Raw genomic sequence first — 25,568 nt, 5'->3', positions numbered from 1 at the left:
ATTGTTGGCATGCTTTTAACTCTGTATCTGGGATGCATTTATTTAAATCTCTGTGGCCACTGGAAAAGAAAGTGAGAAAGAGGGAAGTAATTAGGATGCAGTTACTGCCAAAGCAACCCTTGTAATCCAATATTCTTGCTGCAGCCAGAGTGTTCCCTTTAAATGCCAGTTGGGCCATGTCTCTCCACTGCTCTGAACCTTTCTGGTGCTCCCATCAGTTTGAGGCACACCAGCCCATTCTTATTTATCCAGCTCCATGTAGTTGTACTTTCACCTGGAGCCACCTCAGCCACGCAGGGCTCTTTTTGTCTTTTTCTTCCTCCTACGTGCTCTCTCCCACTCCCGGGCCCTTGCTCACAGATCCTTTTGCTTGGAATGCTCCCAGACGCCCTCCCACCTTCTTCCCATCCATTTAACTCTGTCTGTGGCTCTCAGAACCCTGTGGCCCCCTTTAGAAAGCCTGTCCCTGCTGTGCCAACCCTCCTTACATATCCTCACATATGCACCTGCATCCCTCTTCATGGAGGCCATTATTAGGTTGTAATTTACAGATAGATGCAATCGGATTCTCTGACAATGTCTCCTCCGGTTCTAGGAAGACAGAAGACAGGAACTCTGCAGCTTTTGCTTACCTTATTCCAGGCCTTAGCACTGTTTGGACAAATGGTAGGCACTCAAAAATAATTGTTGAAGAAATGAATCCTTCAGATCTCAGTCTTTCCTGTCACCCCCACTAGATTAGGACCCCCTGTCCTACTGTCATAGGACCCTGAACTTTTCCTGTCTAGCCCAGTGGCTATATACTTGTCTGATTATTTGTTTATGTATCTCCTCCCTGAGGGTCTCATGGAGGCAGGATCTGTGTTTACTTTCCCCACCATTTGAGTTTAGCACAGTGGCTGCAGAAAGTATGCCTTCAATAAATTTTTGTTGGATGAATAAGCTTGGGACTGACTGATCTAAAAGGGAGTTAATCAGAAGCGAGAGTGTCAATGTTACAAAAAGTGGCTTATTATCTAGTAATTCAAACTGTATTAATTAATCATCTAGTAATATTATTAGCAAGTTCTTAGCTGAATAAAACATTATTGCTACAAACAATGGCTAATAAATCCCCTTCCTATAATAGAATCAGCTCTCTGGTCATGAAGGTAAATTACTTCTGTTCTAGGCAAAGGCTGATTTTCCATGAGAAGGTTAAGTTTCTGCAGTTCTCCTTCGCAGAACCCCTTCCCAGACCCTGGGACGGGCCTTTGCAATGTGTACACTGGGTCAGATGGATTTTGTAAAATTGGCAAAAGGGATTTTAAATCACAATTACTCGAGGCCTCTGACTTTCCTTTCATCATCTTGTCAGGGGGATTAGAGTGGCCAAGGGTATCCTGGGGCTTTGGCCAAGGGGAAGTTGAGTTGGAGACATATTTAGTTTGACTTTTGTGGGATATTATATTTATGTGGTTCATAGACACTTCTGTGTATAGTTATTTCTAGTAGTCCCATTGTCAGAATGGCTTCTGGGCATAACCCTGCTTTCCGCTGTGAGAACTCACCTGATATTGTGACACAAGGTGATGGCCATTATCAACAAGGATCCTTCTGAATCACATGCTTTGGAGCTGTAGGTGTGGAGTTATTGGTAGTGGCTTCTCTCTTATCCCTGTACTTCCTAATATTTTTTTTCTTGAAAATGACCTTTTGATCTTCACTCCCCCAGTCCATCCACTAGCGGAGTCAGCCTCTGATTCCCTGCCTTATCATCCTTTCAGGTATCATCTGAAATACCTGGAGGGACTCCTCTTGTGGATGAGAGGGGTACAAATGCTTTGCTTGTGGTATCAGCACAATCTTCATGGCAGAGACATCTCACTGGGCACCTTCTGCAAGTCATCCCTCCCTGCTTCCTTGTCCTTCTGATATCATCTGTTGGAATGTGACTCTTGGAATCCATAGGCCAAAAGGCTTGCTGCTGTCTCTTCAAGATTCAAAACAAACCTTCAAAACTGTGCCCTTATAAAAACATTATAGTAACAAAAGGAAGACAACAGAGTGAGAAGGAGGCAGAGAGAGAAGAAAGGGGGAAGAATATTAAGGATGGGGTTTAAGAAGATTAGGGAAAATGATGATGATGGTAGTAGATGGATGGTTGAGAAAGATGCAGAAAAGAAAACAAATCTGAGATCTTTCTTTGCTAGCTATGCATGTGTGGATTCAGGTCACAATAGAACACTAATGAGAATCCTTATCCAGAGTTGGTTTCATGTCAGGTGCCAAGATAAGGACATCACACGCATCATCTCTCACCTGGATCATGGTAGTCGTTTCTTAACTGGTTTCTTTGTTTCCACCCTTACCTTCCTAAGCGTATTCTCAACCCAGCAGCCAGAGAGATTCTATTAAAGTGTATGTCATGCCATGCCACTCCTGTGCTCAAAACCCGCCAGTCTCCTACTCTCTGACCTCATTTCCCTCCACTGTGCTCCACCTTCGGTTGGCTCCAGCCACACTCACTGTTCCTCAAACATTCAGGTTTGCTTCTGCCTCAGGGCCTCTGTGCAGACTGTTCCCTCTGCCTGGAAGGCTGTCCACCTGGTGTCTACCTGTCACTTTCATGTCCATAGAGTCACCTTCTCACTCAGGCTGTTGGTCACTCCATCTAAAATAAAAGCCCTCCCCAATGCTGCCGAGCTCTTTCCTTGTAACATGATATATAATTATATATAATTAAATATATATATGATATCTATTTATTTTTGTTGTCTATCTTCTTCCACTGGAACGAAAGTTCTAGGGCAAAGATTTTATTTGCTCACTGCTGTATCCCCTGTTCAAGGATAGTGCCTGGCACATAGTAAGAGTATACTAAATATTTGTTCAACAAATGACTCCATGAGGTAGGGAGATAGGTGCTGTTTTATGTTTTTTTGTTTGTTTGTTTTTTTGTTTTGAAACAGAGTTTCACTTTTGTCACCCAGACAGGAGTGCAGTGGTGTGATCTTGGCTCACTGCAACCTCCACCTCCCGGGTTCAGTGATTCTCTTGCTTCAGCCTCCCGAATAGCTGGGATTACAGGCACCCGCCCCCACCCCTGGCTAATTTTTGTATTTTTAGTAGAGATGAGGTTTCACCATGTTGGCCAGGCTGGTCTCGAACTCCTGACCTCAGGTGATCCGCCTGCCTTGGCCTCCCAAAGTGCTGGGACTACCGGTGTGATCCACTGTGCCCAGCCAGTGCTATTATTAAGCACATTTTGTAGATGATAAAATTTGGACTTACAGGTGTAAAGTAACTTGCCCAAGATTGTATGGTTAAGTGAAAGAGCAAATGTTGAACCCAGCCATGGCTGTTTTTTTTTCTTTTTTTTTTTTTTTTTGACGGACTCTTGTTCTGTCGCCCAGGCTGGAGTGCAGTGGTGCAATCTCAGCTCACTGCAACCTCTGCCTCCCAGGTTTCAAGAGATTCTCCTGCCTCAGCCTCCTGAGTAGCTGGGATTACAGGCGCATGCCACCATGCCTGGCTAATTATCATATTTTTTTTTAGTAGAGATGGGGTTTCACCATGTTGGTCAGGCTGGACTCGAACTCCTGACCTCATGATCTGCCCACCTCAGCCTCCCAAAGTGCTGGGATTACACGCGTGAGCCACTGTGCCCGGCCAAGCCATGGCTGTTTTTAAAATCTGTGCTTATAAACACCTCACTGTCATGTTGTCTTCCTCTTGCTACAAGCAGCTGAGCTTAGTATGAGAAAATAGCATTTCTCACACCAGTCTTTCTTTATGGTTAACCAGACCACTAGAGCTTCAGATGGCCTTCCTGGGTTGCAGGTTGAGTGTTTGTTGACAGAAAGGGGTAAAGAACAAAGTCATAATGCATGTGATATATGGGGAAGTGAAAGAACAACTTTAGTCCATTTGGTTAAGAATAGGAATATGAACTTATGAGGCCAACCTCACCTGGGGTTTCTGATGTGGGAAGGGGCTGCCTCATCAGTGCAGGGTCACCCATAAGCAGGCATGGGCACTGGCAGAGCAGGGGCACCAAAAGAATCAGAGTAACATTACGTGGGTAATAGTTGGCTATTTGATATTTTCAAAAACATCTAAAATGTGTCCTTGTAGGAAAAACCAGAACTTTGCTGGACTTCCTTATAGGCATGTGCATGATGGCATTGTTTCCTACATTAAATTACATATGGAAGCACCATCAACTTTGCAGTGCCCAGAGTCTCTGAAGGTCTTAATCTGGCCCTGCTGATCATGGCTGATAGGGCAGTGAACTCATTTCCTCTATCATATACTTTCAAATATGTGTGTGTGTGTGTGGGTGGGTGGGGGAGTCCCATTATGTAATGAGAGGTAAATGGGATAAGAACAGTTTCTGTGTAAATCCTTGAGGAATAATAGTGGTCTTTGGGGAAGGTTGGTCTAATTCAGTTATTAACATTAGGGTTAGTGTTCTGAAAAGTTCCGATTTCTCCTTCAACACCTTCCCTGCTGTTACCTTTGTGAAACTTTCTTTTCCCAGTTCCCTGCTCTCGCCTCCCCCAGCAATCATCCACCCCTCTTCTGTGCAAAGTATTATTATATTTATCATGTTACATCATGCTTCCTTGTATTCACTTCTGATTCCCTGTGAGGCTCAGAGCTCCTGGAAACATATCTCTTGTTCATTATCTTATCTCATTCATCTTTGTATCGAGCACAGTCCCTGAGACCTACTGGAGGCTCTGAGATTATGCCGCAGACAGTTAAAACCAGACTCTGGAGGCTAGGGGAGTTTCTAAGAAAAAGATGTCCTTTGGTGACTCCACTTTTAAGACATGTCAGGTGTCTAACACTGCCCCCACCCCCAGCAGGATAGATGAGCTTGAGCTCCTCATTTCTCCTCACAGCTTTTCTGCTAGGCTGCTCGGTGACTCACAGCAGGAAGAGGAGGCATTGGTGCTAAACTGTCCCCTAACACCTCCTCCACCATGCACCAAAAAACCAAAAATCACAAAAAAAACTAGCTGAGATACCTTTGGGTTGCCAGGCCCATCACTTTCGGCATTTCATTTCCTTATTCTATAGAAGTCATGAGTTGAAATGGGAGACATAAGTTTCCTTCAGACTCTAAACTCTCTGAGTCTTTGATTCTACTGCGGGACAATGGTCAGCTCATACTCCTGCCCTCCTCCCACTCTGCAGAGCAGATCAGGCCTGGTTCCCAAGGAACAAGACCTGCACCCATCCCAGCCCCTGGGGCTGCCCTTCTGTAGTATGTCTTTCCTTGCTATCTGCCTGTGTGCTCTCCTGCTGTACCTTTCGTTCTGTGGATCAAGCCTGCTCTCAATGGCCATTTTAACCAGATTTTATCTCTGTAAAAATGGTAAGTGATAAATTTAGAACATTACATATACCGTGATGCTATTTATGTGTTTTATTTTAAACTTCATATGCCGGCCTTTTGTCTGCTTGCTCTCAAATCCATTCCAGACCATCCTCTATCTGGGCTTTGTATCCTTGGGAACTACTTTTTCCAGGCTCATTTCCAGACCGGCTAAAGAGAGCCAGTGACAGACACTGGAGAATGAGGGTGAGAAGAAGCCAGGTTATGTCTCCCTTTCTCCCTGCTTTACATGATGTCTGATAGGTCTCGTCCATGTCTCCACCTACTGCCAGATAGCCTCTTCCTCCACTGCTCCTGATTTAGCTGGAAGTGTTGCCATGGTCCCAGATTCTTCCAGTTGACCCAAGCTCCTGGGTTCTGGTCACTCCACTTCCTCCCTCTGTCCCTCCAGCCCCAGGGTTGATAGTGGCTTCCTGCTGTTCTCTGGCCACTGAACTCCCCCACCATCTGTGTTAAATTCCTTCTGTTTGCAATGTCATATCTAGCACAGCTCTGCCTTCTGATTGCACTCTGACTAAAACACTCTGAATGTATATGCACAAAACCACAAATACTTGAGTATTCATCTGAATACACATGTATGAAAGCACATAATGTATGAAGATATATACATGTATGAAAACACACAGGAGAAGATCTAGAAGTTTACACATGAAACTGTTAAGAGCGGAGCGTGTGTCTGGGAAAGGAATGGGACTGGGCTGGTGTGGAGTTGTGAAGGGGGACCATGGCTTTTTAAAAAGTAGCTTTATTGTGGCACCATTTACATGTAAAAGACTGTAGCTTTTATATGAGTTTGAGTTTTTTACAATGAACTTGTATTCACATGTTGTTTATATAATATGAAAAATAACTAGTTAAAAATATTAACAGCAGAAGTGGGGAATATATTAAGTGCTTTAGCCTAAGCTGTAAGCCATGTAGGGAAAGCTCTGCAGAGCTGCTGACATTCATAAATGTTACTATTTACCGTGTTCCAGGCACTATGCTAGGCCTTGAAGGGTTATCAGTGAACAATATGGGCATGATCCCTCCTGTGTTATCTGCAGTAATTAAATACACAATTTGTGTCAACCTTTATTCATTATGAAGAAGTAAAGAAGGCAACACCAGGCCTAATCTAGGCAGTATAGGCTTCCTTGAGGCCATGACTCACCAGCTAACACCCAAAACTGAGTAAAAACAGCTTAGTTACTGGAGAGACACGCACAGGCAGTGGGGGACAGTCAAGCTGAGCTGATGCTGATTGCTTCCCTGGTTCCTATGCTCAGGGAAGCTGTTCTAACAAGAGAGAGTTCTTTAGAAGGTGTTTCTCATTGGAAACTGGTGGAGGTGTGGGGGTCGCCAGTCCATTGGAAGTGTGTGTAAATTCTGGGAGGAGTCTGTCAGGGCCGTCGCCATGCCTCCCACAATGCTGGACTCACTGTCTGCACCCCGGGTGGCTCTCGCCTGAGAAGAGGAAGCCAGTGGCATGCATCTTGCAGTGGTTGACAAGGCTGTTTGAAGGTGGCTCAAAAGCTAAGGACACTCTGGAATCAACAATGATGCCAAAGGTGCTGATGTCTATCAACCCCCTCTTCCTTTGATAGGAGCAACTGACACTTCTCTCAGTCTTTAGCATAGTAGCATACAATGTTCAGGATGAGTCCTCGGTTCATCTTCCATCCATATTTCCAGCCATAAGTTCTCCTTGAAAAGAAATGCTGAAACTTGTGGTTAAAAGGTACTCATGGCACAGGTTTCATTCTTCCAGAGCTTGTATTTTTCCTCTTTTTTGCGTAATTCAATTCAAACGTTTTTTGCTTGAGTCTCGGTTTAACAAATTTATAGATGTTTTGGCTATGGCTGTCATCCCCTTTTTTTATTAATCTCCTTATTTTCACCAATCTCCTTATTTTATTGTAAGCCACCAATTTTTTTCATGAGATTAGATTACTTATAAAGTAGCCCATTAATTGCAATTATAGTTTAATTACAGCATGTCTAGGTCTCTCCAGACCATATAAAATCAGGTTACATTTCCTTTTGATGTCCAAATTACAAAGGTAACAACATGCTCTTAGCTTGACCTCAGTGTCCTCCAGCTATTTCTAGGCGTCTCCAATGGGGTGTGTCATTCATGCTTATAAACCAGCTGCCATAACCGCATGAATCCACCTGGTCCTTTCTCTCCTGCTCTGGTTCCTCCAGGTCTCCTTTCTGCAGGGCCACATGGAAATCCTCAGTGCTGTCACAGCCCATCATGAAAGCAGTGCTGATTAAGCTCAAAACACAGTGCTGCCCTGTGCTGCCTGGTGGGGGTGAGGGGAAGCCGGTCCATTGGAAGTGTGTGTAGATTCTGGGAGGAGTGTGTTAGGGCAGTTGCCATGCTTTCCCCAGTGCTGGACCCACTGTCCATACCCCAGGTGACTCTCACCTAAGAAAAGGAAGCTAGTGCCATGCATCTTGCAGTGGCCTGCCAGTCCAGCCAGTCCTCAGGTTGTCAGAGCAGAGGGGGTTTTATGCACAAGCAGGGAAAATGGCCTCTCTTCTCAGCTCTGAGCTACGCTTTGTCACCTGGGAGCTGAAGCAATGATGCTTGGAACAGAGAACCATAAAGGGTTTTTTGTGGACAGTTTCCCTACTTTCTGGCTCGTATGCATCTAACCATTGGGGTCTAAAACCAAATCCAAAGAGCTAGGAAGGAAGAGAATCCATACCATCCTTCCAACCTCCTCCTCTTGGTTCTCAGCTGTCTCAGCAACACTTGGTTCTACTCCCCAGGTCACAAAGCAAAACTTCCCAACCATATCAACAGAGACAAACAGATACTCTTGTGTCTGCGAGCATGTAAGTGTGCTGATGGGTGTCTATGCTAACAGTGTACAATTAGGTTCGACTGGTCAAAATATATTTTATATGCTACTTAATAGTTTTAATTCACTCTAATAACTGAAATATCTGGTTTTAAGTAGATTCTGAAGAGAAAAGCTCCACGTTACAATGTCTTTCCCCAAAAGACAGAACCTACATACACGTTGATGTCATGTAATTCACAGGAGCTGCCAACGGGTAAGAACCTGTTTGTTGTGGGAAGAAACAAGAGCTCCTCCCCACTTCCCGTGCAGGGCTGGGGTACGTAGCTGTGGTTTACGAACAAGGCCTGAGGTCTAGCAATGTTCTTGCACATGTGAGGCCTGGTTTTGCCTCAAAGTAGAACTTCTGAAACAGAAAGTTTCCCTAGCCCCCTCGCAGGACATGCGACAGATGTGCGGTTCGCCTGTTCAGTGTTCCACTGCTCAAACCCCTAGGGGGAGCGTGCAGACAGGCAGGTCGTGGGGAGCTCCGAACAACTGACATTTTTCTCCGTCTTTAGTAGAGGAGCGTGGAGTGTTAAAGACGAGTCCTTGGTTCATCTTCCATATTTCCAGCCATGAGTTCTCCCTGAAAAGAAATGCTGAAACTTTTAGTTAAAAGGTACCCATGGAGCTCCGACCTAACAGCAGTGCCTAGGGTTGTCTTTACAGCTCCCGAAGCCCCAGTGGGCGTGTATTACTGTGTGCTCTTTCAGTTTTGTCATCTGCAGGCCAACTTGTGTTAATCAGCTCAATTAGACCCTCTGCCTTATCAAAAGGACAGAGGGCTTTCTGTATCCTCAGTTCTTGCCCTAGTGTACCAGAAAGAATCGGATAACACGTAAGCTTTGGAAGATGGGTGCAAGGTTTTATTGAGTGGTGGAGGTTGCTCTCAGCAAGGTGGATGGGGAGCCAGAAGGGGGTTGGAGTGGGAAGGTGGTCTTCCCCTGGAGTCAGGCTGTCCAGCGGCCAGACTCTCCTCTGACTGCCCCGACCGAATTTTCTGCCTCATCTTGTCTTAAGGGCCTGCTGTTGTTTGCTGGTGACTGTTGGTGTGCTCTTCTGCACCTCTGCTCATCTCAACGTCCAACTGCTTGTGTCCATGCCCACTAGGGTCTCGGGGATTTTATGGGCACAGGATGGGGGTGTGGTGGGCCAGAGTGGTCTTGGAAAATGCAACATTTGGGCATGAAAACGGGGTGCCTGTTCTCACTTAGGTCCGTGGGCACAAGCCTGAGGGTGGAGCCCTCGCCAGGAATTCTGCCCTTCTCTACCCAACACTTCTCTGTCCACCTCCTGTCACTTCTACTGTTTCCTGGTGAAAATAGTAATACTGATAATGAGTTGAGTTGGGGTGGGGGGCCGGGCGCGGTGGCTCAAGCCTGTAATCCCAGCACTTTGGGAGGCCGAGACGGGCGGATCACGAGGTCAGGAGATCGAGACCATCCTGGCTGACATGGTGAAACCCCGTCTCTACTTTAAAAATACAAAAAACTAGCCGGGCGAGGTGGCGGGCGCCTATAGTCCCAGCTACTCGGGAGGCTGAGGCAGGAGAATGGCGTGAACCCGGGAGGCGGAGCTTGTAGTGAGCTGAGATCCGGCCACTGCACTCCAGCCTGGGCGGCAGAGCGAGACTCTGTCTCAACAACAACAACAAAAAAATAATAAAATGAGTTGGGGTGGGACGGTGACCTCTCAAAACATTTATCATTTTCTCATTTAACAATGATGGTGTCACTTCCTGTTAGGGGCTTTGGGGAATAAAAATACTTTAAAAAAAATATAAAACATAGGCCAGGTGCGGTGGCTCACGCCTGTAATCCCAGCACTTTGGGAGGCCGAGACGGGCAGATCACAAGATCAGGAGATCAAGACCATCCCGGCTAACACGGTGAAACCCCGTCTCTACTAAAAATACAAAAATTAGCTGGGCGAGGTGGCGGGCACCTGTAGTCCCAGCTACTTGGGAGGCTGAGGCAGGAGAATGGCGTAAACCCGGGAGGCGGAGCTTGCAGTGAGTGGAGATCGCGCCACTGCGCTCCAGCCTGGGTGACAGAGCAAGACTCGGTCTCAAAAAAAAAAAAAAAAAAAAAAAAAAAATATATATATATATATATATATATATATATATATATATATAAACATTCTCTTTGGAAATTTACAATTAAAAAAAAAACCAACACGATTCTTTAGTGGGTACTTATCCAGGCACTGTTTAATTTATACTCAACATGGAGCCTCTCAGTCAATTGTCACATAAGGTAGAAGCTACCATAGCTTCATTTTATGAATGAGGAAACTGAGGTGTAGACAGGTTGAGCAGCTCGCTCAAGGACACAGCAGAGCCAAGATTCAGACCTGGATATCCAGATGCTGAGACTTTTGCTGTTATCTGATGCACTGTTCCCTTCATCTCCTTTAATTAAAAATTCTAAGACTTTTGCCAGTCAGTTCATCAAATTCCCGTCAGTACGTATTTGAACACAGCGCAATCTGTAAGTTGGTGTAAAAGCAGTCATTGACTGGCAAGAATTCTAAGGGTAATCTCATCAAATTACAATGTTCCATCTTTCTGAGTAGAAATTTGGGTTAAAAGCTTTAAATTCTTAAAAGATAACACAGCCTCTAAAAAAACCCTACCACTGGTTATATTTATATCTACTTGTGTTACGATATGGAAACTTAGTTTTATAAGTAACTGCCAACCTGTCTTCCAAAGTGGCTGTATCATTTTGCATTCCCACCAGCAATGAATGAGAATTCCTGTTGCTCCTCACCCTTGGCAGCATTTGGGATTGTCATATTCTGGATTTTGGCCATTCCTATAGGTGTGTGTAATGGTATCTCATTGTTGTTTTAATTGACATTTTCCTGATGACAGATGATGTGAAGCATCTTTTCATATGCTTATTTGCTATCTACATATCTTCTTTGATGATGTGTCTTGTCAAGCTCTTTGGCCCACTATTCAAAGGAGTTGTTTTCTTATTGTTGAGTTTTAATAGTTTAAATATAGAGAGAAATAAAGGAGGTCTGTTTACTAATCAAGATGTATAATCATTTTAAGAGCTAGTTGATAGTAAATATAAGTTATTTTCTCTAAATTTGATAATATAGAAATCTATTTCTAATATAATAATAGTGAGATATTGTATTCTTGTAGGGAAATTTTTTCTAAAAAGCATGGCAAAGCTCTGATGATTCTATAATGGGCTCAAAGCGTTGGATTTGTTAGATGTTGATGATGTTGATGAGTTATGATCTAACATCATCTAACATGATCAAACATGATCATCGTCATGACTCGTGATGAGAGAGAGCACAGCATAGTGGTTAAGAGTATGGATGCTGGAGTTCAAGTCCCAGTGTTGCCACTTATTATTTGTGTGACATTGGGCAAATTACTCAACCAGTCTGGCCTCAGTTTCCTAACCTGAAATATGGGGAGACCAATATTACCTACCATTGTGGACTGAATGTTTGTGTCCCCCAAAATGCATATGTTGAACCCCTAACCCCCAGTGTAGCTGTATTTGGATATGGTGGCTCTAAGAAAGTAATTAAGGTTGAATGAGGTGTTAAAGATGGAGCCCTGATCCCATAAATTAGTATCTTCATAAGAAGAGACACCAGAGAGCTCACTCACTCTGAGGAACACAGAGGAAAGGCCAGGTGAGCACACAGTGAGAAGGCAGCTGTCTGCCACCTATGAGGAGAGCCCTCACCAGACACCAGCTCTACTATACCTTGGTCTTGAACTTCCAGTCTCTGGAACTGTAAGAAAATAAATGATTGTTGTTTAAGCCACCTAGTCCATGGTGTTTTGTTATGGCAGCCCAAGCTGACTAAGATACCTGCCTTGTAGGGCTGTTGAAGGATGAAATGAGTCGATACACATGAAGAGCTTTGCACAGTGTCTGACACATGGGAAGCACTGTATAAGGGTTAGCTGGAATTGCTGACCTCAGATCTGTGGATCTGGGGTTTGAGAATTGGTGATGTTCTGCAAAAGTGTGACATACATAATTGTACTGAGTTTTGAAAAACATATTTGAATAACTAATTTTAAATTAATTAAGTGGGAAGATATTTTCATTCTAAAGTCAACCCAGTTGGATGAGAATAAACATACCAATCTAGGTTAGGGCCAATATCTCATGCCTTCCTCCTTTCCTCCACTTCTCCTTGATCCCCTCTTCCCTATATATAACCTCTAACCAACAATAAGCAAGTTGTAATGGGTCTCTGGGGAAAGAGAAGACAGAACAGGAAATGTCTGCATAGATAGAGGAAGCCTGTAAAACACAGATGATGGTTGTAATTTTAGGAGTTCAAATATAAATGGCATCAAGTTGAACTCTAATTTTAAAATAGTAGAGGCTGAAATGCTTAAATGTTAGTCTTTAAATGATTATTTTTTCTTTTTATTGTATTTGATTTGTACATATTTGGATCTTTAAATCTTTGGATAACTATCATAAAAGTCAATTTAGGATGGAAGAATTATTTTTTTGTGAAGGGTCAGGGAGCCATGAACAAAAAAACAACTGCTTTAGATAATTATTAAAATATACTTCAAGTTCCAAAGTATCACCTTAAAGGGGGAAGAGGAAGAAAAGCTCGACAAGCAGGAAGAAAGAGGGAGAAACGTAAAGAAAGAGAAAGAAAAAGAAAGGGAGAAAAGAAATAGAAAAAGAAGAGAAAAGAGGAAATAGAAGCAAGGGAATAAAAAGAACGTTGTAATAAAATTTGGTTCTATAGGTTTTGAGAGGTTTTTGTCAAGGTCATTTGTAAGGTTCCTCCAGGGGAAAGGAACAACAATTTTCTGCACCTTTAAAAAATGTAGATGAACTAATTGGTCAGTGTTTATACGGCTTCCACTGTCCACACCCTTGGAAGAACAATTTTTGGCCTGCCTGTGTGACAGATATCTTGGCCCTCCAGGTTTGGAGATGTAGCACTCGGTCGAATTTTAGCAGTAAGATTTAGACTGGTGAATGACTGTCCCACTTTCTCCTTCCTCAAATACATGGATGGGGAAGACCTTCCCTGTGCTGGGGGATTCCATCTGGCCCACCCGTTGCTTGCCTGGGATTGAGACTCTGCAAGCTGCTGTCTCTACAGGGCTTGGGTCCTGATAGAAGCCAACTGAGAGACAGTGGCATTTAGGACTATACATGTGGGCATATGAAGGACACAGAGAATGACTGAGAGAGATATCTTTAACTCCCTTCCTGTCTTCTTTAGGTTCCCATCCAGCAAGAATATACCCTTCCAGGTTTTTATAGTTTGGGAGTAGAGAATGAAATTTTTTAATTAGTTCAATCCGTATTTATTGAGCATATACTATGTTACAGGCAATGTGGATACAGATAGGCATTGCAGAAAATATCAAAGTTCCTGCCTCCTTGAGTCTGCAGTCAGGAAGGCAATAAATATCCCTTATTTGGACAGTTTTGTACTCCTCCAATATGTGACCAAATATGGGCACATCTTCCAAAACACAGACTGACCCCTGTCCCCTTTGTGTAAATAAAGAGAGAAATCTGTGATGACCAGGAAATAAATAATCTGAAAGGCAACTGTTCATGTTCTTATTTGTAAGAAGACTTTTAAGGGGTTGGGTGTGGTGGCACATGCCTGTGATGCCAGCCCTTTGGGAGGCTGAGGCAGGAGGATTGGGAGCCCAGGTGTTCAAAACCAGCCTGGGCAACACAGTGAGACCCTGTCTCTACCGATCAGGAAAAAACAAACAAACAAACTTAAAATATCTTATTTAAAAAATAACCCTTAAACATTATTTCGCCTTAACTCAACCCTCATGCAGTCAAAGCAAAACAAAACAGAAAATTTGCTAACCTTTAAACCCAGGAAAGGATCTTTTACAAGGACAGCCCTTGCAACCTCCTGGGAGAAAGTTCATTCTCTGGGTTTCGGCTATAGCAGCCTCTCTCCCTTGTTTCTTACTTAGTTCTAAGTTCCCGCACCAGTGTGGCATGCTGGACCCATTGACCTCGTGGTGTGGAATCAGAAGCAAGTTCTAAAAGTGTGTTCCTTCTGGTCGTTCTGGTTGCTGTGGAGCCTTTCCATCTTCATCACCTTCTGAGCTGGCCTGAAGCTTCACCATGGCTCCTTGGGGAGGAGTTGCCTATTAATCACCCCATCTCTGCTCTTACTCACCAGCAGAGCACTGATTATGTTCAGGCATAACAACCCCCACCCCCATTCTCCTCCATCTAAGAATAATGGCAATCTCTCCCTCCTGGCCAAGTGATCCACTTAAAGAGGTGTTTGTGACTTGTTCTACAATTAAGTAAGTGGGTCAAGAGACTGGCAGAAAGGCCTGCAGGTGTTTCCTTCCCCTTAAAATGACACTTATGAAAAGAGATACGTTTTGTGTCTGCATACTTTTTGCATTTGCATTTTGCATGGCATGATAGCAGCCACCTTGCAGCTACCTTTGAGCCAGCTGGAGGACGAAACTGATAGGCTGAGGATGGCAGGGTAGAAAGTGGGAAAGAATTTGGGCCTTTGATTATGAATCAAGCTGCTGAATTAACTGACTCTAGGACTACCCTACTCAAGATGTCTCATTATATAATACTCTGTATTTTCCTTTGCTTATATCAGTTGAGTCAGTATCTTCCATTATGCATAACTGGAGGCCTCCTGATTCACCTGCCTATGTCCACTAATATGGGCACCAAAGAGTCTCAGATGATGGTCATGGGTAGGTTTCTGTTTGGCTATTCTGCAATTTCAGGAAGAAAATGACAGGATAAGAAATTCATGCTGTTACTTGTTAATTAATTGTTAATTAAATTTTTATTTTGAGATAACTGTAGATTCACATGCAGTTGTAAGAAATAAGACAGAGATATCCTGTGTGTGCTTCAAGCATTTTCCCCCAGTGGTAACATCTTGCAAAGCTATAGTACAGTATCACAATGTTGATTTCTACCCCTCTACCTCACTTCAGAGCATATCCATGTATATACATTTTATATTTTAGGCTTCATAAGTTCCTAGTTTAAAAACAAACAAAAAAGAGCAGAACTGGTAACCTATAGTAAATACATCTTTGATATTCAAGTTATGTTACTTGGATTGAGCTTTGTACCTTTCCAAGGCACTTTCTAGTCCACTATCTCTCTTAAGGCTTAAGACAGCTCTGATTAAGTGAACAAACAGATGAACAAATGAAACAAACATCTATACAATCAGAAGTTAAGGGAGGTTCAAAATAGGCACTGCCACAGAGTAACTGTTAGAGAAGGAGTTCCATGGTAAAAACTCTGCACTCTCCATCTGGGAATGGTGGCAGAGTCCTTGAAGTGTTTTCCCTCTCCAGCCGGTCCCCACCAGAATTAAATTCTTCTTGTCAAAGGACAGGATTGGTTCTGGAACAGGTGATTTCAGCATTGTGGTGAGTAGTATTGTGGAAGATGGCAAGCACTGTATAAGATGGATCCTTTTATGATCATCACCTGTCACGCAAAAAGGTTTGTTATTTTGTGATGATTTCCATGAAATCTCATGGACTCTATTGGGGGAAAATGACAAAGCAAGAATTAACAAATAAAGATAAGAGATGGGCCAAAGTTATCTGTTGGACACACCATGGGTGGACATTCCTTGTCCCCTTGCTGCTCTCCTTCTTATAGGGCAAGAGTGAGAACAACCTAGTGAGTGGGAGGATAATCAGACTTCTTGAGTAACATCGGTGTGGGGTTAGACACTGGCTCTCTGAGTTGCCTGGGAAAGTCAACTGTTCAGCACCTGAAGGCACTGGGATCCGTGGAAGGGAGAAACTGGTCTCATGAGCAGTTTAGGCGAACCCCTCCTGTGGGGACAAGGTTGGGGGCCTCAGGTGCCAATGGGCTTATTATGCAGGCAATGCAGGTGAGCCACCTAGGTCAGTTGTTGCCAATCCTAGGTCAGTTGTTGCCAATCCTGATTGTGGCAGTGTACGTTTTATTCATCTTCAGATCCCCAGCTCTTAGCACACAGCCTGGCATACGATAGGTACATGAGCAATGTCTGATAATGTAATGATTGAATGTGCTTTTGTGCCAATTAAAAATAAGTAATTTTGGTTTTGCTCATGGAAGGACAGGAGGGCTAATAATAGACATTGGTGCCTATGTTTCTTGAATCCCTGAAAGACAGTATGCACATTCTGCCCCTACTTTGGTAAAACCTCTCTGAAGAGTCCACAACTCTACGAAGAGGCTTCCTGGTTCAAGCAATATTTTTATTGAATGTTTACTATTTCCTCGCACCACTGGCCAATAAAGTCAGTGTCTGGGATTTGTTATACTGGCACTGAGACACTCTGTAAAGGAAGGCTCTGCTGGTGACAGCAACTGTGGAATTTCCCACAACCACTCTAACAATCTTTTTGAATCTTCAGTACTTTTATTGAATTAGATATATAGTACAGTGGGACACTAGCCACTGTTTGTAAATTTTTCATAAAAACAATTTGGAAAATGACACCCCTTAAACAATTTAATTTATTTATTTATTTATTTATTTATTTATTTATCTTTGAGATGCAGTTTTGCTTCTGTTGCCCAGGCTGGAGTGCAATGGTGTGATCTTGGCTCACTGCAACCTCTGCCTCCCGGGTTCAAGTGATTCTCCTGCCTCAGCCTCCCAAGTAGCCGGGATTACAGGCATGCACCATCATGCCCGGCTAATTTTTTTTTCTTTTTTTGTATTTAGTAAACACAGGGTTTCACCATGTTGGCCAAGCTGGTCTCGAACTCCTGACCTCAGGTGATCCACCCTCCTCGGCCTCCCAGAGTGCTGGGATTACAGACATGAGCCACTGAGCCCAGCCAACAATTTTCTTTAGAGCAGTGTTTCTTATCACTGCTGAAAAGTCCTTTTAAGACTATTTCCTCCACAGAATCCTGTTCTGAAAGATTTTGTTTATAAATACATATTACATATTTTTGTTAAATAATAATCTTCCCAAGAGGAAATCAAGGAGTCAAGAATTTTTTTTTTAACTAAAAGTATCCTTGAGGTTGTATTTTAAGTAAACAAACAATTATCTTTAAGTTTCCTAAAACTTAAAGTTTCAGTTTCAGTAAAAACTGAAAATAACTAGAAGAATTCTCATCCTCTTTCTACCCTTGCTTCCCTCCCCACCCTCGCCCCCAGACACTGGTTATTACTTTCCTCAGCTGTTGGGATTCTGGGTATTCTAAGTTTGAAACTAGAGTTCCAGAAACACCAGGCAGATAGGGTAAAATTAACAAAGGCCTGTGGATTCTCCTAGGTTTTTTGCTATCCATTTACCCTCCTTACTGTTAATGGGTCTTTTACTGTGGCAGTTATCCCTGCCTCAAAGTCTCCCAAACTAGGGAAGATTCACCCCAGCTTTTTGCTAAGATAACATCAAAAGAGGCCATAAGCAAGCTGGCATAGCCAACACCTCTCACCTTAAGGAACTGTCTCCTGAGATGTAGAATAAGTCACTTGTCCTCTTTAAATCTCTTCACCATGGTTTTGCTTGATTCCCCCATCCTGAAGTTGCTGCTTTAAGATGGGGGGAAATGTTCTCGAGCAAAAGTATAACAAAACAGCAAGTAACAGCAATTTTTTTTTTTTAACAGAAAAAGGATTATTTTTATTACTTTCATACATTGCCACAGCACTGTTTGGGAAAGATTAGAATCAATAGGAGTTTGGAAATCTGACCTTGGCTGGTGGAAGAATAGAAAGAATCTGGTTCTTCTTAATTTCCCATTCAGGTTCTCAGTGTTCCAGGAAGCAGTTTGCTCAAGTTTTTTTTCTCCATTTAGCTCTCCTGAATGCCCGGCTTCAGTGCCTGGGCATTGCTGCCAAGGATCCCGCTGGTGCATTCAGTTGCCATTCAAGGAAACAGTCCTCCACACTGCCTCGCACTTGGAAGTTTGTCTTACAGCATAAAACAGGTGGAAGGACATTCTGCCTTTAGAGTTCTGCTGGCATGTCTTACCACTTCTGCTGTCCAATGCCAAGAATGACAAAAATCTTTTGTGTATGTTTGGGGGTGGGAAAGACCAGATATAACTGGGAACAGCAGTTAACTTGTTGTTCAGACAAGATTCCCAGGGCAGCTGTTATAACTCAGGCAGCAATAACTCTAACACTTGGCTCTGCTGCTAGGATGGATTGATGGAAACTTTGGACAAATCATCAACAGAAATTATGTTCTCATGAGACTATTGAATATACTATGGATCAATTTAAAGATAATCACATATTCACTAGACTTACAACAAGGAAATACAATAAGCATATTAATCAACCGGGGTTGTGTTTACACTTTCATTTCTAAACATCTGCTTTCAGTGAAGTAATTAGTATCTGTTGGCAAAAATTTGAATTGACACAGGACTTGCAATCTGTAGCTACAATTGAGACAGGATTACCTTTTTATGTGCTGACACTCACAATCTTCTTTAAACTAACAATTTAGTCAACTTCATGATGGAATTCTAAGTTCTAATTTGTGAACTTGCCAACTGTTTGTCCTTTGCCAAAGACCTTTACCCCGTGCTTAATTTTTAGTCTTGACACGTATGTGTACACACACATAAACAATCTTTTTGTATTTTTTATACAAAGAAAAAGATTATGTTACTATTCAAATGGTAGTTATTTACACTAAATTAAGTTTACACTTCAGTAGAAGATAAAAATGTAACTAATTGAAATAAATAATTCCTGGAAAGAGAATTCTCAACATAAAGTTACATGAATCTCAACACTGTTAAATCGCAAGACTTTCTAAATCTTATTAATGTGCATCGATTTAAAAAAGTAGTTCCAGCTGGGCGTGGTGGCTCACGCCTATAATTCCAACACTTTGGGATGCCGAGGCAGGCGGATCACCTGAGGTCAGGAGATCAAGACCATCTTGGCCAACATGATAAAACCCCATCTCTACTAAAAATACAAAAATTAGCAGGACGTGGCAGCACGTACCTGTAATCCCAGCTACTCGGGAGGCTGAGGCAGAAGAATTGCTTGAACCCAGGAGGTGGAGGCTGCAGTGAGCCGAGATCTCACCACTGTACTCCAGCCTGGGCGACAGAGTGAGACTCCATCAAAAAAAAAAAAAAAAAAAAAAAAAAAAAAAAAAAGTTCCTTGGTTGTGCCTTCTTCCTTTCCATTTTGTTAAACATAACCAGACCAAAATTACAATTGCCCCCATTGTAGAATGAGTTGAATGTGGGCATTATTGATACAGTTAATGATTCTGTGTCACCAGCAAAGCATAGGATTAAAATTGACCTTGGCTTAAGTTGACTTAAACATTTTAATTTGGCCATTAAATTGATGCTGGAAAGTCGGGACACACCGCATGGTTAACAGCCATCTGGCCTGCCTGTCTCCTATCCTGACAACTACCTTGGCTTACCTACTGGTCTCATCTTTTCTCTCTCATCATTGCCTCCACCAGGATTCCTAAGTCAAAGCCCAGCATGGCCCTCTGCTGTTGTACTGGCCAATCTGGTCTATGCTCTACAGCTGCCAGTCTTCTTTGTCACTCCTGGTGCCTCAACAGGCCCAGCAGCCTCTGCCAGTTCTGCAGTTCACTTCCTAACTGACGCCTCAGCAACTCTTGTGGTGTCTTCTGCCATCATATTTCACTTCCATTAAGGCCCTAAATCTCTGACACATCTGCTTTCTGCCTCTCTTGACAGTTCTCAGCTCAGCTGCTAGCACTTCCATATACCCACATAAAGCCAAACCACAAGGTAAACTCATGGCCCTACCACACTGACTTTGGTTATTTCTCTGACCCCTTGGACATGGCACTGATACTTGATCTTGCTGGGACTCTTCCTTAGAGAATTTTCCCCCTTGCTACCTTGAGGTAGGGAGCACCCACCTCATTTCTGCTCTCGGAATGGACAGTGATGGGGCTGCCTCCTGCCTCCTGTTGCCTTCTCTTACCACCTCTGAGTCAGGCCAGCCCAGCAGGTTCCCTGGTTCAGATTCACTAGAATGCTTTTATTACCACCTGCTTATCTGTCCTCCACAATCGCAGCACTTTTTTTTTTTTTTTTTTTGACAGGTTGACAATGTTTCCTTTGCTGGGTTTTAGGTGAAAAATGCCCACAGATCAGAGTAGATGTGATTAATGTAAGTGGGGAAATAAAACTTACTGTGGAGCAAGAGGTATGGGAAAGATCAGATGAGAGAATCTAAATGGAGATATTAGTAGGAGTAAGTAAGAATGAATAGAAGTGAAATGAAAGACTTCGGGGGGATGGGAATATGTAAGAATGAGATTGTGAATATTAAGAGATTATCCTTGATCGTGAAATCCAACCTACTCAGAACCTTGACATTTGACTGGTTACATGCCTTACACACTTAACATAATTTAACAACCCATTTTATTTAATAGATAAATGTCCTAGAAAAATTAATGAGAATAAAATTAAGGAAGGAAGTTTTCTAATTCCTTAAATATAATTAGTGAAGTCCATGGAGGTAAGGCTGATATGTAGATCAGAAAAGAAAAAAAAACCTATAGCTTTAACATGAATTTTAAACATAATTTTATCACATCCCAAAGACATGATACAATTGGTGTCTATGAGTGCAAACATCTTGAGTAACAGTGTGCTAAAATGTTACATGCTAGGATGGTTTTTCACAAAAGTAGATTGTTTCTTTTTGAAATAAGACAGTATACCACAACTCCCCCAGCAATAAATTAGGATTATTCCCTCCATGACAAAGAAGGGGAAATGGGTTATTCACAGGCAAATCATTATAAATAATCCATTATTCATATAAATTTATGTTTTTAGAAAGGGAATATTGGTTAAAAAAAGATATTAAATGACTGGGCAATCACCAAAATTTATTTTATAGCTCTAGCACATGTGTTGTCTATATCCCTGATCACACTTTTAAATTGGCTTCAATGTAAATGATGGCTTAAAAAGAATTTTAGGCCGTCTCTTTTGAAATTGTGGACCAGGGTTGGTAATAGTGGGAGGATGAGGGAGGTGGGTTGGGTGTGGCATCCTTTGTGCTACTATAAAGCTCTCAATGTTATAAGGGACATTATATTTTTTATTACACTTAACTACTTTCCAGACCACTAATTATTTGTATCTGTGATCAGGAATTTAAAAAACCTCTACAATTCAATTGTTGTTGTTGTTTTTCTGACGAAGATTGAGGAGGTTCCCATTCCAGCAGGAGTAGCTTAAAAAAATAAAAGCTAAAAAAATTAAAAGATTGAGGAGGATTCTGCAGCTTGCAGCTTTAGTAAAGGGCCCTATCCTTATAACAGAAGGATCCAGGAATAATTTTTAAAACTGCCAAATAATCTGCAGGTGATTCTAACACAGTATGCCTACATCAGTAGTCCTTATCGTTCACCTACATAGAGAAGTTTCTACAATGTGCTCCTGAATCTCCATGGCACAGATCATGGAAGTGGATCCTATTTCACCCCAAAAGCAATATCATAATCAGGGGAGGGGCCTATCAGCAAGGACTCAGAAGTAAATAAATTATAGATGTGAACAAAGTGTGCAATGTAGGCAAAATTACATGGCTATATAAGCTAAATAGTTAAATATACTCTATGTCCTGAGAAATGGGTACTCATACACGATGTACTTTTTTCACCAACATATCATAGTGAAAATTTGTTTCATACAGAAAATGAAAGCATGTGAGCTAGAATAAATTTTTGGTCTTTATAGTTTTTATTGTATGAGGTCACAGATCGTTGAAAATTAGCATCAAGGACATCTGGTCCAACCGATTTATTTTATTTTATTTTATTTATTGAGACAGATTCTCACTCTGTTGCCAGGCTGGAGTGCAGTGGCGTGATCCTGGCTCACTGCAACTTCCGCTTCCTACGTTCGAGCGATTCTCCTGTCTCAGCCTCCTGAGTAGCTGGGATTACAGGCGCATGCCACCACGCCCGGCTAATTTTTGTAGTTTTGGTTGAGATGGGGTTTCACCATGTTGGCCAGGCTGGTCTTGATCTCCTGACCTTAGGTGATCCACCTCCCGCTCGGACTCCCAAAGTGCTGGGATTAAAGACGTTAGCCACTGAGCCCGGCCAACTGATTAATGTTATAGATGAGAAAATTGAGAGCCCAAAGAAGTTAAATAAACTGTGACAGCAGAGTCAGGACTAGACTACAGGACCACTAAATCCTAGCAACAAACCTCTCTCTCTCTCACCCTTATCTCAGCCTAACTGCTTAGTAATGCATTTACTGGTCTTCATAACATATGGAAGAACTTTTGGGTCATTACTTGAATAGCTTAGATTATTTCTATTTTGCTTTTTTTTTAAACTTATATTTTAGGTTCAGGGATACATGTGCAAGTTTGTTGTCTAGGTAGACTGTATGTCACGGGGGGTTTTTGTACAAATAATTTTGTCACTTGGGTAATAAACATAGTACCTGATCAGTATTCTTTTGTGATTCTCTCCCTCCTCCCCACTTCCCCGTCAAGTAGGCCCCAGTGTCTGTTGTTCCCTTCCTAGTATCCATGTGTTCTTATTGTTTAGCTCCCACTTATAAGTGGGAACACTGTGTATTTGGCGTTTTGTTCTGTGTTAGTTTACTTAAGATAATGGCCTCCAGCTCCATCCATATCCTTGCAAAAGATATGATCTCATTCTTTTTTATGGCTGCATAGGATTCCATAGTGTATATGTACCACATTTTATTTATCGAGTCTACTGTTGATGGGCATTTAGGTTGATTCCGTGTCTTTGCTATTGTGAATAGTGTTGCGATGAACATAAACATACATATGTCTTTATTTTTCAAAACTATATAATACATTCTGAAAATATGCCTTTTTTCGTAATCTGTTTCTTCATGCTAAACAGATGAGATTAAAATCATAGCTGCATTTCAAGAAATTGTCTGCAATCCTTCATTTTCTCCAGTAGATGTAAATTTTTATGTGGCCAGACTGTCCAGTGAACAAGCAAAAGTAGGGAAAACTGAGCTTCGGGTCTAAATTAAAGCGAATGAAAACTGATGGTAAATGTAGCATTACTAGATTTTAAAAAATAAATGTAGCATTTAATCTTAAAAACAAAATGTTAGGTAAAAATAGCAAATTGCAGAAGGCTATGTAGGGTTTTGTGTGGATCTGTATTCACTTGGTAGAAGATAGCTGAGATCCACTCTCTTCCTGATCACCTAGGGGATTCCTTAATCCTTTCCCCTTCTGCAGAGAACTCTGCGAATTAAGTACGTGATATGAAATTAATGTCAAATCTCGGATCCATAATCTTATATTACTTATTCCTTCTCATTTATTTGACTATTTAAAACAGTGTATTCTTTAACTCATGACTATATGTTTTCCTGATAAGGTGAACTTGATATTTAAATTCTACTTTCCGACTTGAAGTTCTGTCACCTACACCAAGTTCTGTGTTTAGTTACTCTATTTGTAGTTTGTAGAATCAAAAATATGTCCTCTCTAATTTCGCTGCTGTTTGAATTCAAAGTTTTTTCTTCTGATTCCACCTTTCATTAGTTTCCTTAAGCAGATAAGTAAATCAGTTATATAGCTAATTTATTATATCACAGTGAATACTAGCTGAAGTATGCAATTGTATTTGTGTTTAGGGAGCATCTTAAACTTTGAACAATTTATATTAAATTTCTAGAATTCCTCTCTTCTGATGGAATGATTTGGGGCTAAGGTAGGATTTTTTAAAAACAATGACTTTCATTCAAAAGAGTTATCTACTCAACCAAGCAAACGAAAAGGGGCAGCAAAGAAAAGATAAAAGTGAGAATGGTAGATGGCAGAAGAAACTGAGAACACAGAAGAAAGCAGTAGGTTTGGAGTGGAAAAATTAAACTAAAAGAAGTCAAGATGAAGAAAAAAATATACCCTAAATGAACAAATTGCAAATTTAATGGCATCTAGAAATATAAACTAAGGTTAAGTTTCTAAATTATAGTCAGTCCCAAGGTTTAGATCTGCAATCCCAGGAAGGGTTAGCTTTTTTTTTTTTTTTTTTTTGAGACAAGCTTTGTCGCTCAGGCTGGTGTGCAGTGGCATGATCACTGCAACTTCAACCTCTTGGGCTCAAGCAATTCTCCCACCTCAGCCTCTTGAATAGCTGGGACTATAGGTGTGCACCACCGCACCTGGCTCATTTTTGTATTTTTAGTAGAGATGGGGTTTCACATGTTGCCCAGGCTGGTCTGGAACTCCTGAGCTCAAGTTATCTGCACACCTCAGCCTCCCAAAATGTTGGGATTACAGGCATGAGTCACCCTGCCTGGTGGAGAGTTAACTTTAAAGATTACCTACCCAGAGGCCAGTTCTACTACTCTGTAGCTGATTCCTGTCTTTTTCTTCTATTCGCTAGCCCTTTTGGGACACAGTGACATTTCTCAGAGGTAGAAAGCTACCAGCAATGTAGTTTCCTACTTTTCCAAAAGGAAAACATACCATATTCCTGTCTAGTGGTAAATTTTCTTGGTTTTACTGAAGTTATTTCATTACAGAACTCTGAAAATGGTAGCTATGAAAATAGCCAAGATGTCACAAATGAAGAATTTTTGTTTCCTTTAATTTTTAAAGGAAAAATTGGAATAGGAAATGATAGGATCTTAAGAAAAATAATAAATGTTTCCCTTCCTCTCCTTGGCAAATCAAATGCTCAGTTATCAAAGAACGCAAGAAAATATTGCCTACACGAGCAGAAATGTTTCTAAATAAAATGTCTGGCATGTAAATGCTGCATCAGTTCCTAATTAAGAATTCTGTAAATAAAGCTTTGCTCTTCATCTCCTGTTTTCGTTGGAAACTTCCATCAGAGATAGTGACTGGTGTGAAGCAGTGGAGACACCCAGTGGCTACTGTGGTTAATCACAGCAATGGTACATTTCACGCTGCGTTTCCTCCGTTTCCTGTTTTAGATGTATCTATTTCCTTTTGAAAATATGGCGCTAAGTACCTCTAAATAGAAATTTAATAATGTAATAGTAATTGTGAAATTAATGACTTGAATATTACTCACAAATTAGGCCTTAATCTAAAGGATGGAAGGATTTGTGAATAAGCAACATTTAAAAATACAATAAAAGAAAAATATTCAATCTTGCCTAACTTATTTTTAAAAATCATAATTTTTCAAAACATAAAGGTAGATCCCTTTTATTGAAGAACAAATTTTGATTTAGGAAAGGATTTTATATAGAAATTAACACTTGAAACTTGAAATTTAAACTTGAAAATGTTTCCCTGACTTCACCCAAGACTTGCTACTGAATGAAGGAATAAATGAACTTAAAATTTCTTTTAAATCGCTTTTTTCT

General features: G+C 41.5%; 1 long non-coding RNA gene across 1 annotated transcript; it reads right to left on the bottom strand.

The window, feature by feature from the left end:
• Positions 1-15,015: 15,015 nt before the first annotated feature.
• On the bottom strand, positions 15,016-19,294 carry LOC105475864 (uncharacterized). The gene is made up of 2 exons (XR_983701.3): positions 17,932-19,294; positions 15,016-15,707 (listed from the first exon to the last, which is right to left on the bottom strand). It is a non-coding gene; the product is annotated as an uncharacterized lncRNA (long non-coding RNA).
• Positions 19,295-25,568: the final 6,274 nt, after the last annotated feature.

This window comes from Macaca nemestrina, chromosome 4, assembly GCF_043159975.1.
Source record: "Macaca nemestrina isolate mMacNem1 chromosome 4, mMacNem.hap1, whole genome shotgun sequence".
In the NCBI taxonomy this organism is placed as follows: domain Eukaryota; kingdom Metazoa; phylum Chordata; class Mammalia; order Primates; family Cercopithecidae; genus Macaca; species Macaca nemestrina.
This window is presented reverse-complemented; position numbering and strand designations above follow the sequence as displayed.